Source organism: Corvus brachyrhynchos, unplaced genomic scaffold (genome assembly GCF_000691975.1).
Source record: "Corvus brachyrhynchos isolate BGI_N302 unplaced genomic scaffold, ASM69197v1 scaffold245, whole genome shotgun sequence".
Taxonomy (NCBI): Eukaryota; Metazoa; Chordata; class Aves; order Passeriformes; family Corvidae; genus Corvus; species Corvus brachyrhynchos.
This window is the reverse complement of record NW_008238988.1, coordinates 1314201-1325813: the sequence shown is the minus strand read 5'-3', so window position 1 is coordinate 1325813 and position 11613 is coordinate 1314201. Positions and strand designations below refer to the sequence as shown.

At 39.5% G+C, this 11613-nt stretch overlaps 1 protein-coding gene across 4 annotated transcripts in view; it reads right to left on the bottom strand.

Moving 5' to 3' along the window:
- Positions 1-11613, bottom strand: part of PPP2R5E (protein phosphatase 2 regulatory subunit B'epsilon) — a 71417-nt gene that overhangs the window by 45013 nt on the left and 14791 nt on the right. The window contains exon 1 of one of the 4 annotated variants that reach the window (XM_017738825.1): positions 6566-6710. The exons of 2 other annotated variants lie outside the window; for them this stretch is intronic. The gene's annotated coding sequence lies outside the window, so the exon portion shown is untranslated. Of the gene's footprint in view, positions 1-5504; positions 5593-6565; positions 6711-11613 lie in introns of those variants that run through there. One more of the 4 variants, XM_017738826.1, reaches the window with a different exon arrangement.

Here is an 11613-nt window from a genome sequence, read left to right as displayed (position 1 = left end):
TTTGCAGATTTATACAAATACAGATAACTCTAAAAGTGAGGTGATCTAAACACACTACCAGTGAATTAGTGTAACATTCTGAAAGCATTTTTATAGAGCCTTTGCAGGTACAGATCAGCAAACATGCTTTGTATCTGTCCATGAGAATACACAGATCACACCTTCCCTGGCTTGCCTATACTTTTTAAGAAGCAGCCAGCTCATTACTAGACCACTAGTAAGAAGTCTTTAACTTACACACATCCTTTGTATTTAAAGATAGGACTTCAGGTGCATCCCTCATGCCTTCTCTTTCTTCCATCAAATTCACTAATACATTATTAAATGCCGAGTGAAGCAAGCCACTCACAATAAAATCGAGTATTTTAAGTAATTGCTTCCACTGGACTGAGGTTTATCAAGAGAAGGCAGACAGCATCCTATGTTCTCTTTACACTCAGGCTGTACCAACGGGCATGTATACAGATGGCCCTTTCCCAATCCAAGAGCTAACGCACAGCCAAAGTAGGTCAGTGAGCAACAAAAGAGTTTTTAACTATACTAATCCAGCAGCTTCAGTATCCTATGAAAACGGCAGAGAAGAACCATTGAAGCTGCTGTGGTCACAGGACTAAGTTGTAACTGTAAAGGCTAGAAAGCAAAATCCCAGCCCATCCAGTTCTCCTCCCTGTACCTTGCATGTTAATTATTTAGTCTAAGAGATGCCAGCAGTAGTCAACTAATTGCCTTCAAGCAAATCAACTGAAGCATCACTCGTGTGTGACTTACTCCTGCCTCTGACAGAGGCACTAATGTATCAATCCTGAACATAAGAGCTAACAATCTAGCGAGCTGTACACCCACACCTCTGGTTCCTGTCATTTTCAGAGGATGCTACAGCTTGTTTCATTTTCACATCAATGCCAGCCTTATCGCTCTTGTCAGATGGGAGTAAGAGCCCAGCTCAGGAATTCCTTTGGCAGCAGAGGCCTGTTGGTTTGAGGGTCTAACTTGGTATTGCTTTTTGCCATTCCTCTGGGCTGCTTGTACATTTGCTTGTTGATGGAATTTCTCTCACACACACACACTCCTATAACACTCCTTTCTGAAGGGTGCCTCTTTCTCTTGTTTCTCTCAGTCTACAGCTGAAGACCTCCTCCAAGCCTGCCCCCAGCTTCTCCAAATGCCATCTATTTTTACCTAGGCGCTGCCGTCTCATTCCGGATGCTGCTAATTGGCCCCTTAGTCACAACTGGAAAAGTAACCTGGTTGAGTAACTCTTTCTGAGCTGCTGCATTGAGGAATCTGTATGTCTCACATTCATTCAGACAAGGAAGCTTCCAGTAAATTTGTTCCAGGGTTTAACACAAATTAACCGGAATCTAGCTTCTAAGATTTTACAGCAGTTTCCCTCATACGTGCTGGTTTTTTTAAGTAATGGCCTTCCTGCACAAGACATTTAAAGTTCTAAATCCTGCAAGAAAGCACCATATCAAACAGGAGATAACTGCAGCACTAGAGATCAACTGTACCCTATCTATTCACCAGCCTTTTTTTCCCCCAACTTATTACCTACACCAACCTGCAAACATGCAAGGATTACTCAAAAGAAATGACAGAAAACCCATGTAAATTTAGATTTTTAAAGACTGAAACAAGCAAAGACAATACACACATAAAAGCAACCCATTCTGGAGAGGGTGCTTTTCCACACAGATTTCTTTCTCATGAACGTGACAGCAAGCCCAGCTTGCTACACAGCTACAAAATGATGTTTCAGACATCTCAGTGAACCCTCCTTGTTTCTCAATCACTTTGCTAATGAAAAGTTGAAACATCTTGGAATTTCCTCCCAACTATTCTGCTTCTGTATAGTTATCAACCAAATTTATACAAACAGGAAAAACAGATCATGAGAAAGACAGACTAGTTAGGCATCTTTTACTAGGAAAACACTGAGAAAAATAACTAAATGATCTGAATTAATCCTAAATTACTTGACAGCCTTTGTAATACTTTATTATTCCACTAAAAAGCCAAATTTAAATACTTGGTATTTAAAAGCCATTACTTTAGAAATACAGTATGTAATTAGAAAATTACCATTTTATTAAGAGAACTTGACTCATTTTTACTAATAAAGACTGCAGTCATTTAATAGTAATATAACAAATCCCTTCTAGAAATTCTGAGGTTACCACAGACAAACACATCACGTGTTTTTGACAACATGAATGCAACTCTCAAATATCGTGAATATCATCTGTAATAACTAAAAGTAGTGTTTTGACAGATTAGTAATTCTGGATTCAGTTCAAGACTGGCAGGATTAATACTATTTCCTAGGACGGAAGAGAGATCCTGTTCCACCTTATGAAGACAGCTCAGGCTGCCAAGAGTAAAGGAAAGAACCTTCAGCTGTGGATCATTAAGAAACAGCCATTTAAAAAAAGGGATGTTTTGGAGAACACAGCATCCAGTAAAACGATGGAGTACTTTTTCTATGCTGGACTTGAGAGAACTTAAAATCATTTATTCTGCAAATGAGAAATTGAATGCTTCTACGATGGTTTGTTTTGCTGAGAAAGGAACTTCTTTTCACTTGAAATGAAGGCTAAAAGGATCTGCTTTAAATGTGATTCTGCTAAAAAGAAAGAACACATACAACAGACTGCAAAATCCTTGCCCAGCAAACCACCACCACCACCATTAGCTGGCACATCCCTACTTCCCACTCTCACATTAGTGTGGTTTGGCTGGGGTTCTTTCTCTTTTTAAAGAGACATTTCCATGTGGCTGTGTACAACCTTGGTCCTGACTGAGGACTCAAGTTAATTACAGAACAAGTGTGCACATCTCTTTGGGTTCAAACACATGTTACCTCAAAACCAACGGGGAATCCCTGCTTCCCACGACACAGCACTGTGAGGGACATCCAGTGCCTGGAGAGAGCAAGGAGCGAGCAGAAGGAGAACAAGACCCCACAGGGGACACAGAGCCCATCACAAGAGCACCAGGCAACCTGGGCCCTAGAACCCAGCTCAACAGCATCCCTCTCTCACTTCAACTCCCAAACCTTGTGGTCGCTCATCCAAAACGTTGGAAAAAAATGTTTGGGAGTTTCTAGCTCTGGACACAACTCTGATGGGACAGACATGGTTACTCCTAGTTACACACTCCAACTCTCCAAGAGATGGTTCAGGCGTACCCAAGTAGTTTTTGCCCAGGCAAAGGCCTGATGGTTTTACAGGAGACTCCTCTCATCCAGTATCTGAGGCAGACATCCTCTCTCACTGCACACAGCCCTACCTGGGCACCCAGGCTGCCCTGGCCTAATGCAAGGTTTCAATCAGGATTCAGCAAGGCAGAGGAAATTAAAAAGGCTGCTTGTGTAATGAAGAGGAAAATGACAGGTTCTTCTGCTTTGGGCATTACTCTTCCCATTCTGAGATAATCCTTCCCTGAGGCATCAGCACCACCTAAGGGCACTCATGGGGCAAGTATTTACTCTTGGCCCTCCCTTCAATATCTCAGATACCTAAGAAAAAAATTAAATTATTCCAAAATTCAACTAGTTTGTAGACAGATGTAGCCTTATGCATCGGTGTTTTGATTAAAGTCATTGTAAGGCAAACAAAATTGTATTATTTTACAACAGTGTACTTTTACCTGTTCAGGAATAAAATTTTTTTATTATTTCTCCACATCCTCACCATGTTCAAGGAACAGCAGATCAAGTAAGCCTTGAATTTTCTTCTGTTTCCAATGTTACAAAGTGCTGAGAGTTTAAAAGGCTGAGGGAAAAGTTGAGCTCTCAGAGCAAGCTCAGCCACCGCAGTTTGCCAGCAGCAGCACTTCCCCCCTCTCCCCTGCAGGATAAATGGGCTGGAGCAGAGCTCCCTCTGCTCCTCTGTGCTGGACCCAACTCGTGCCGGTTTCAGGGAGCTCCAGTTCCCTGCCCCGCACCTGATACAGCTCCTCTTATACAACAGGTCTGGCCAGTTCCTCTCTGCCTCCTCATTCTGTGACTGAGCAACAAACTTCCCTCGGTTTTCCCCCTTCCCTGATCATCCCACCTTTCCTTGGCACCACCTCGAGAGCTGCCATTAACCCTTAACTTTCAGGTAGGTCTAAGACAACAATCATTGGTCATTTTCTGGTTTTGGGCTTCCTGAGCTCCTAAAAGAAACAAAAAGCAACCCACCAAAAAACAACAACAACAAAAACCAGGAAGTTTATTTTCTCACTGTATGTAATGAACTCATTGAAATCTGTAGGAAGAAGTTTATAACTACTTGAAAATGTTTAGGGGGGACAAAAGAAAAACAAAACAAAACAAAACTGTGACCACAGTAAATGTCTGACTTACAGTACCTGAAACTCCTAATGTTTTCTGAATGTCCATGGGGGAGAATACACAGGAGGTGTACAAAATTCCCACTGGACTGGTATTTCAAAACTAAGCTACTTTTTTATTATGCCTAATAAGCAATGCTGATGTCCTTTCTTAAACCAAACTGAAACACAGTATTTCACTCCTATGAAAATATTTAAGAACATTACTGGTACAAAAACTTCTGGATTTATAACTTTCACATATAAACTTTGAAAACTGTAATTCTAGTTTGGTTTTAAAAGTAAATTTTACCTTTATTCTGAGCATAATTCCCTACCTGTAGCTGGAGGAGAACCAACTCAGGCCCTAGCATGTTCAATGGTGACTTCAAAACTTGTCTTAACTTCAGCAAAAAGATGGGCAAAAAATAAACTGAAAATCTCTTTTGAATTAGAATACAAATACAGTCCTTCTGAACATCCTTCAACACAGCAATCAGCCCTTGCTTTTATTAAAATGTTACCACAAAACACACCAGCCAGAGTAACAAAAACACTAACACTCATCTCCCTTCACCTCTCAAACACTGAACCTGATTCAGCAATCCTTACTTAATCAGGCAAAGTGCTAATATAATCAAATGAGAATTATTTCTGAGCATCACAGAACCTGGTCTTAATTCTGAAATGCAAGAAACACTGTTACAACATGGGGACTGATCCTACGCTTCTTCAAATTTTGGGCCTCTCAAGCCTAGAAGAACTCTGCAGATAGGATCAGGTTATATGTTGATCTGATTTCCACCCACTGTCTCAAAGCTCTAAAACCCAGCAACAAAAGTATCATTTAAAAAAATAAGGATCAGCTTTTCTCTGACTCCACTGCTTTGCTACAGCAAGCACAGACAAAATATTCTGATATGGTCTATGGTAAATGGTGTCAGTTGCTTAAGTAGTCAACTTAAGTTATAAACCAAACCAAAAAGGATCCTACTTGAAACTTAAGAGCCTAAACATAGGTCACTAGAAAAAGCAAACATAAACAATATCCCACCAAAAAGGAAACCCTAACACCTTATCCCTTGCTTAGGAATGAAAATTTCACAATTAGTCACTCAAAACTGTATCTCAGAAAATACACCTTTTAACTATGTAAGAAACTATAATAAAAATTTCTTATTTTTACAGACCTCTCCAACTTGACGAGTGTTACCTTCATTACATCCACAAGATATTTCCACAAGATGAATATGAAATTTCCATCAACACAGCACTTCAAATAACATCCTTCCTTTTAACCTGAGTGTTTACTGAAGGTATGTTTAGAAGTCCAGCACCAGCGTACAGTCTAATTCACTTGTCTAACGAGTGAATTATATTCATAACTGGATGGTGATTAACACTAAACAACCCAACACTCACACAAACAGCACAGCAAATCATTCTTTTCAAACTGCCAATCACTGAGGTCAAAACATTCATGCTTTTAAGTCAAATTACAATCAACTTCCTCCCCACCCATTCTACTATTTCTTATTCATGCATTGACAAAAGCATGGAAGCCACTTCACAAAAAATCATGGGTCTCTTGGAAGAACCTACATTATTTAAAGATCAAACTACTTAAAAACCAAGAGAGGGACAGAGGTTCTTGATTTTTAAAAACAAAATAAAGAGAAAAAAACAACAACCAAAAAACCCTAACCAAACAAAACCCAATCAAACTTAGTTTCCCTTTGTTTTAGATACTTCCTTTTATCCTCTCATAATTTTATCCTTTACAGCACCCCTCAACTAAACCACCTTTAGGTTCAAGCCAAACATTTGTTTTCTATTCCACATTTTTTTCAGAAGTTATCCAGACTAATATAGCGACACTTTGAATTATAAGCAATTTACAGGGGTCAGTTCTAGCCTCTGAGGAAATGTTAGGTTTAGATTTTAAAACTGTAGTCGTAAAAAAAAAAATTAAAACAAAAAAAAAGAAGTACTGCTTTTCCCTTCCACTGGAATTCAGATTCATGCTAGAGCCCCTCTTTATCTTTCCAAACTATGTTAACGTAATCAAGTATTTCCCAACAAAATATTATCAGCCTCCTTGACACACCACTTCTGACAGCAGCAACAGCACAGGGAAGACAACATTATGAAGGACTTGTAAGAGCTAGGGTTTTTTGGTGGAAGAACCTTGCAGCAATCCTGCTGACACAATCTCTGAGCCTGGCAGTGCTCCTGATTTCTGCTTACCCACCCTGGATCCTCAAGGCAGCCGTGACACAGGAGCCACGGCCATGGTCCGGCAAGGGAGGCGGCTCTGCAGCTCCTCGCTGGCTAAAACTTCACTCCAGTTTTCCTGGATAAACACACGCCGGCCAGTCCTTTCATTATCTGCATAATCCCAGCCTCCTTGATTGCTGCACTGTAATACCAGTGCCCCAGTGAGTTTTCTTTCCTGAATTATGGCCACACAGAACATGACCGGGGGTGTGCCAAACAAGATGATTAAGCAGCAAAATACGACAAGGCGTGAGTTGTATTATTAATATTCCTATCTAGCGTTAGCCACAGAAACGAAGGGTTTGTGCAGCCAATAGCAGCTGTGCACAAAGCAAGCTCCTCCACTCCGACTCACTTTCAAAATAAGAGCAACTATTTTTTTTGAGTCATTTTATTCTTAGGTTGCTTCGACACTGAGCTGTATTTCAGCAGTTTACAAATTGCTTCCTTTTTCAAACTCTACCTTGAGACAACGTTGGAGGAAACTCTTAAAAAGGCAGACTCGAATTAGAAGCCTGTATTTTCAGAGAACAAGAGCATAACCATTTTTCAACAAGATATATTGAACAGCGATTCACTGATATAAGCATTTCATATATTTAAGAATAGATATAGATAGATATACATATCAAATCTCCATAAATTCCAGATTCATCAGCAAACTGTTTCATTTTTACAAACTCATTGAAAGATAAATCAAAAAGCAAGATTTAAGGAGGTCATATAAAATAATAAAACAGGCAGGAAACCTTAATTTGCTTTCCTTTTTTTTTTTGGATGTATGAATAGGTAACATATGACAATAAATTATTGCATGCCACACTACCAAATTAGTACAATAAACACTGAAAGCCCACACAGATGAACTTTTTGATGCCATAAAAGATCACTTCCCAGTGTAGGGATGTGTTGTTCAATACTCCCTAAGACAAGGCATTTGCTCCTGAACTCCTTTCAGCTGGCAATGAGGATCTCCAATGCATGTGGTATCAGCCCTGTCCTCAGCAGTAAACAAAAGAAGGGAGAAAGGGCAGGCAAAGATAGCTGTACTCAGTCAGGAAGTGAGAAAATAGAAGAGCTTAAGCAGGATCACAGTTTAAAAATATTTTAACTCTATGGCCTTTCTTTAACCTGGGGAGGCTTGCTAAAATGTGCTAAGAGAAGAAAAAAGATCTGGTGAAGCAACAAAATGAACTATGGATTTCAGTTAAAAGTCTTTAAAAAAACCCAAAGTACACTACTCTTAGGAGAAAAAATTAATTTTGCATAATGACATCAGGAATTACTGTAATATATTAAAACCCAGAATAATTAATTTAAAAATTTTATTCCTAAAAAAAAATAGAATCTGATTGAAAAGCAAGACTTCATGCTAAAGACAAACCAATGAAGCAACACTGCTCCAGTCTGGATACTTAAATTTCACTAGGCACTTCATCACCTCTAATCAAGACCTTTTTAAATGTTTGTGATAGTCTCATTTTTGAAAAGAAAAAACAGAAATTATTCAATCAGATTTGTTTCTATTAAAATAAAATTAGAGCAATCTTTCAGTTACTTAGCTGTAATAAAAGCAGTGAATCTTAAAGAGTTTGCATAATGTTGTAATTTTTATCTTGTTTTTCCGCAAACCTGACAATAGTAATTTTTTTTTAAGACTGTCATTTTTATGCTGTATTACTCACAAGATACCAATTTAAAGGAATGCTGAGAAATAAAAAGAGTCAGATTAAAAGCAGCCATTAATTCTCAATGCCCAGCTGGAGACATCCCAATTTTTCTGAATGTTTACTTAGTGCTGGGTGGTGTTTAGGACTAGCTCCCACCAAGTTCACTTGCACTTTGAGTCATCATCCATTCTGTAATTCACCGCCCCGTGTCTCAGGCTGAGCAGCAAAAGCAGCAAGCGAGCAGTTCTCAACAACTAGCAGCGATTCACCCAACATATACAGAGCAGAGGAAACAGCAGAGGCTAATTCCTCCAAGGAAACATCCCACTAGTCTAACTCATGAAAGCCTCACTTTTCTTCCCAAATTCCTTACTGCCTTTCCAACAACTTTCACAGCTTCTAAAGTGGGAAAAGCTAGGGTCTTAGAGCTGCAGATTTAGGAAACTGCAAGCTGAAAGGGGCTACAAAAGCAGGCAGTTTAACCTGAATGAAAACAGTCCCTAAGATATCCTACAGAAGCAACCCTCCACGAATTAATCTGGTAATGCGTGCTCAGCTACAATGTAACTTTCCAAATCAAGTCACGACTTTTAGGAAACTCACAGAGAATTTATCATCCATTTCAACAGCTCCTGCCAGCACAGACTTTTCCTCACTATTAAAACCACATGGTTCCTGCCTTAGCTGACAGCATCAGTTCTTCTATTTAACCAGTATTTTCTCCCCATAAGACACTATGACCATATCTGTCCAGAAGCCTTTTAATAAACTATTCAAACTGATTTTTGTATTGCATAAGGCATTTTCTCTGGGTCTTCGATCATTTAATGGGTCTGCATCTCTCTTATCCTCCTACTGCTCCTGCAAGTATGGCTATGATGCATCCTCATATTGATTTTACCAGAGCCCCAGCCAGAACTAACAACGATGCCTCCATCACACCTCAGAGGAAACAAATCACCCTCATCTGCTCCATGAGAATGACACATGTACACCCTGGTTAATAACAGGTGCTAAAATGCCTGATCATTCTTAATTATGATAACCCTATCTAGCTGTTACACATAGAGTAATCTTCTGCTGTCTCAGAACTCAGCCTAATTTGGGCTGGTGTTCACAGACAAAGCAAAAAGCTGACTTAGGGCACAAACACTACCCCTGACAAACAGCATGGGACCACTAGGGGAGTTCTAAAGCAACCAGTTCATGTGGGCAAACATGCACACTTTTAGAAATAGATTTTTAAAAATTCTGAAAAAAACCCTGAAATTTAAGAAACTGTATACAGCAATTTTAGTCACATTACTGTATAGTACAGTAGCAAAAGAAAAAAGTAAGCAAACAACCAAGAATGTATTTGTGAAAACTGAAAACTGCTTTCTCTCAGAAGCAGAACTAGCAGGCAAGATAGATCACCACAGACCCTCTGAAAAATCTCTTGTCACTTCTTTGCCTCACCTTAAAAGTGAATAATATTTTTTTTCCTTTCATGTAATTTTGAAGAAGTCTCCTAGGTTTTAGTTAAATTTGCCTACAATGAAATGATCATTTCTAGAATAAGTAGGCCATGGAAAACTCAATTTTCCATTTAGATTCAAACAAGAGATTGTCATTCATTTGAATATTATTTTGTGGCTCAATGTGAACTTTGAGTGCGACATGCTGAAAAGATAATGTTTTTCCCTGGTTTCTATAGCACCTGCTAGAAGCTTCAGGCACACAAAATCAAACCTATTCCAAAGGTACAAAACATTAATCACCTCTTTTGACATTTTTCAGGTTAAGTATCAAATGTGCTCTACTGGAAATGCTTTGTTACCCACACGTGCGCAAACCTCTGCTTCTGAAGGAAAACTATCTCCCTTGAAGTTAACTATTTAGTAACCTGGCACAGAGATCCTCTCATCAACTCTCCCCATGGAACAGGTCATAAAGGCAGCCCCACTTAGAAATTAATTTGAAGTTCATACTCCCTGTTTAAATCAACTACCCTGGTCCTGAGCAATGGATTCCTTAGGCCTTTTCTCTGTTTCACTCAGGCTGCACAACAGCTTCTCACAACTTTTATCTCCCCTCTCCATCGCTAAAAGAGAGAAAAAAAAAACCAAAAAAAAAGCCAGGATAGCTCATTTCATGTGTCCCACATAGCATCTCACAGGTCAGAAATGAAACAGCTAAAGAACTTTTAAACTCTGGCTCAGCAACAAGGTGAGAAACCAGAGCAGCTCCCAGGACTATCCAACCTGCAGAGGAGGCTTGTGCAGGGATGAAGAAAACTTCCCCTCTTTGGATCACCCAGGGAGTGCTACACACACCCAAGAGAAATCCAGGCCCAGTCCTACCACCTCAGTTATGGTGCTCCCAAAGGCTGCAGCACAAAATAAAGCCTTAAGGTAAATTTTCATTGTGTTATAGCCTTGAAAAACATTAGTAGTAACCCTGAGTTTTCTGAAAACTTCAGAAAACAACACTCCACAGCTTTCAGCTTAACTTACATAATCACAATCAGAAACGGTATTGCTCTCTTTGAAAATCAAGCTCAAAATGTTGCATAAACTGGCATAAAAAAAAACAAAAAAAAATTTAAGACAGGTGGGAAGACAAAGTAGGGCTTGGGGTTGGATTTCTTTTGCCCTCCCATCAAGATTAGCAGATTTTTTTACTCAACATGAACAGCAAATCACATCCAGACAGTAAGTACATTTTTAAACTGAACAACCTCTGTCATATTTGTCCCAGTAATTCTTCCAGTCATTAAATGTCTCTTTTTTTCAGGCAAACCTACTAAACAGCTGCTTAATATTTTCAAGTAGTTTTGGTCCAGGTAGCATCTGCCAACCTCTGAGCTACATTTAGCATCCTCCCACAGTTGAAGCCTAACAGACTTCTCTATTGAGACTTAAATCAGCAGCCTCTTTGTCTCCATGCAACTGCTCTTTTACTGAAAATGGTATGGCAGCACAGAGAGCACAATATGAATCTAAGCAGTGAAGCTGGGAGAAAACTTCTTGTTGCCTGAAAGGAAAAAAAAAAGTGAAATCCCACTTACTTCCTCACTGGAAAAAATAAAATGCAGGCCCTCCCTCCCTGCAGCCATATGGATGCCATCACAGTGGTAAATGCAGGTGGCAAAACAGACATTTCAGTGTTCAGAATCACTCACAGCCCTGTCAGCCAGTTCCCATCCCTTCCCAGGAATGGATCAGATGGAATAATTTTTAAGGGCCTGTACCAGACAGGGCCATGTTTTACATGGTACCTTTTTTTTCCCCCTATAAAGGAAATCTCTACTCAGGCAAATAAGCTTCCCTGCAATTTACATCTCCTCACAGGATTCTCCTAAATTTTACAC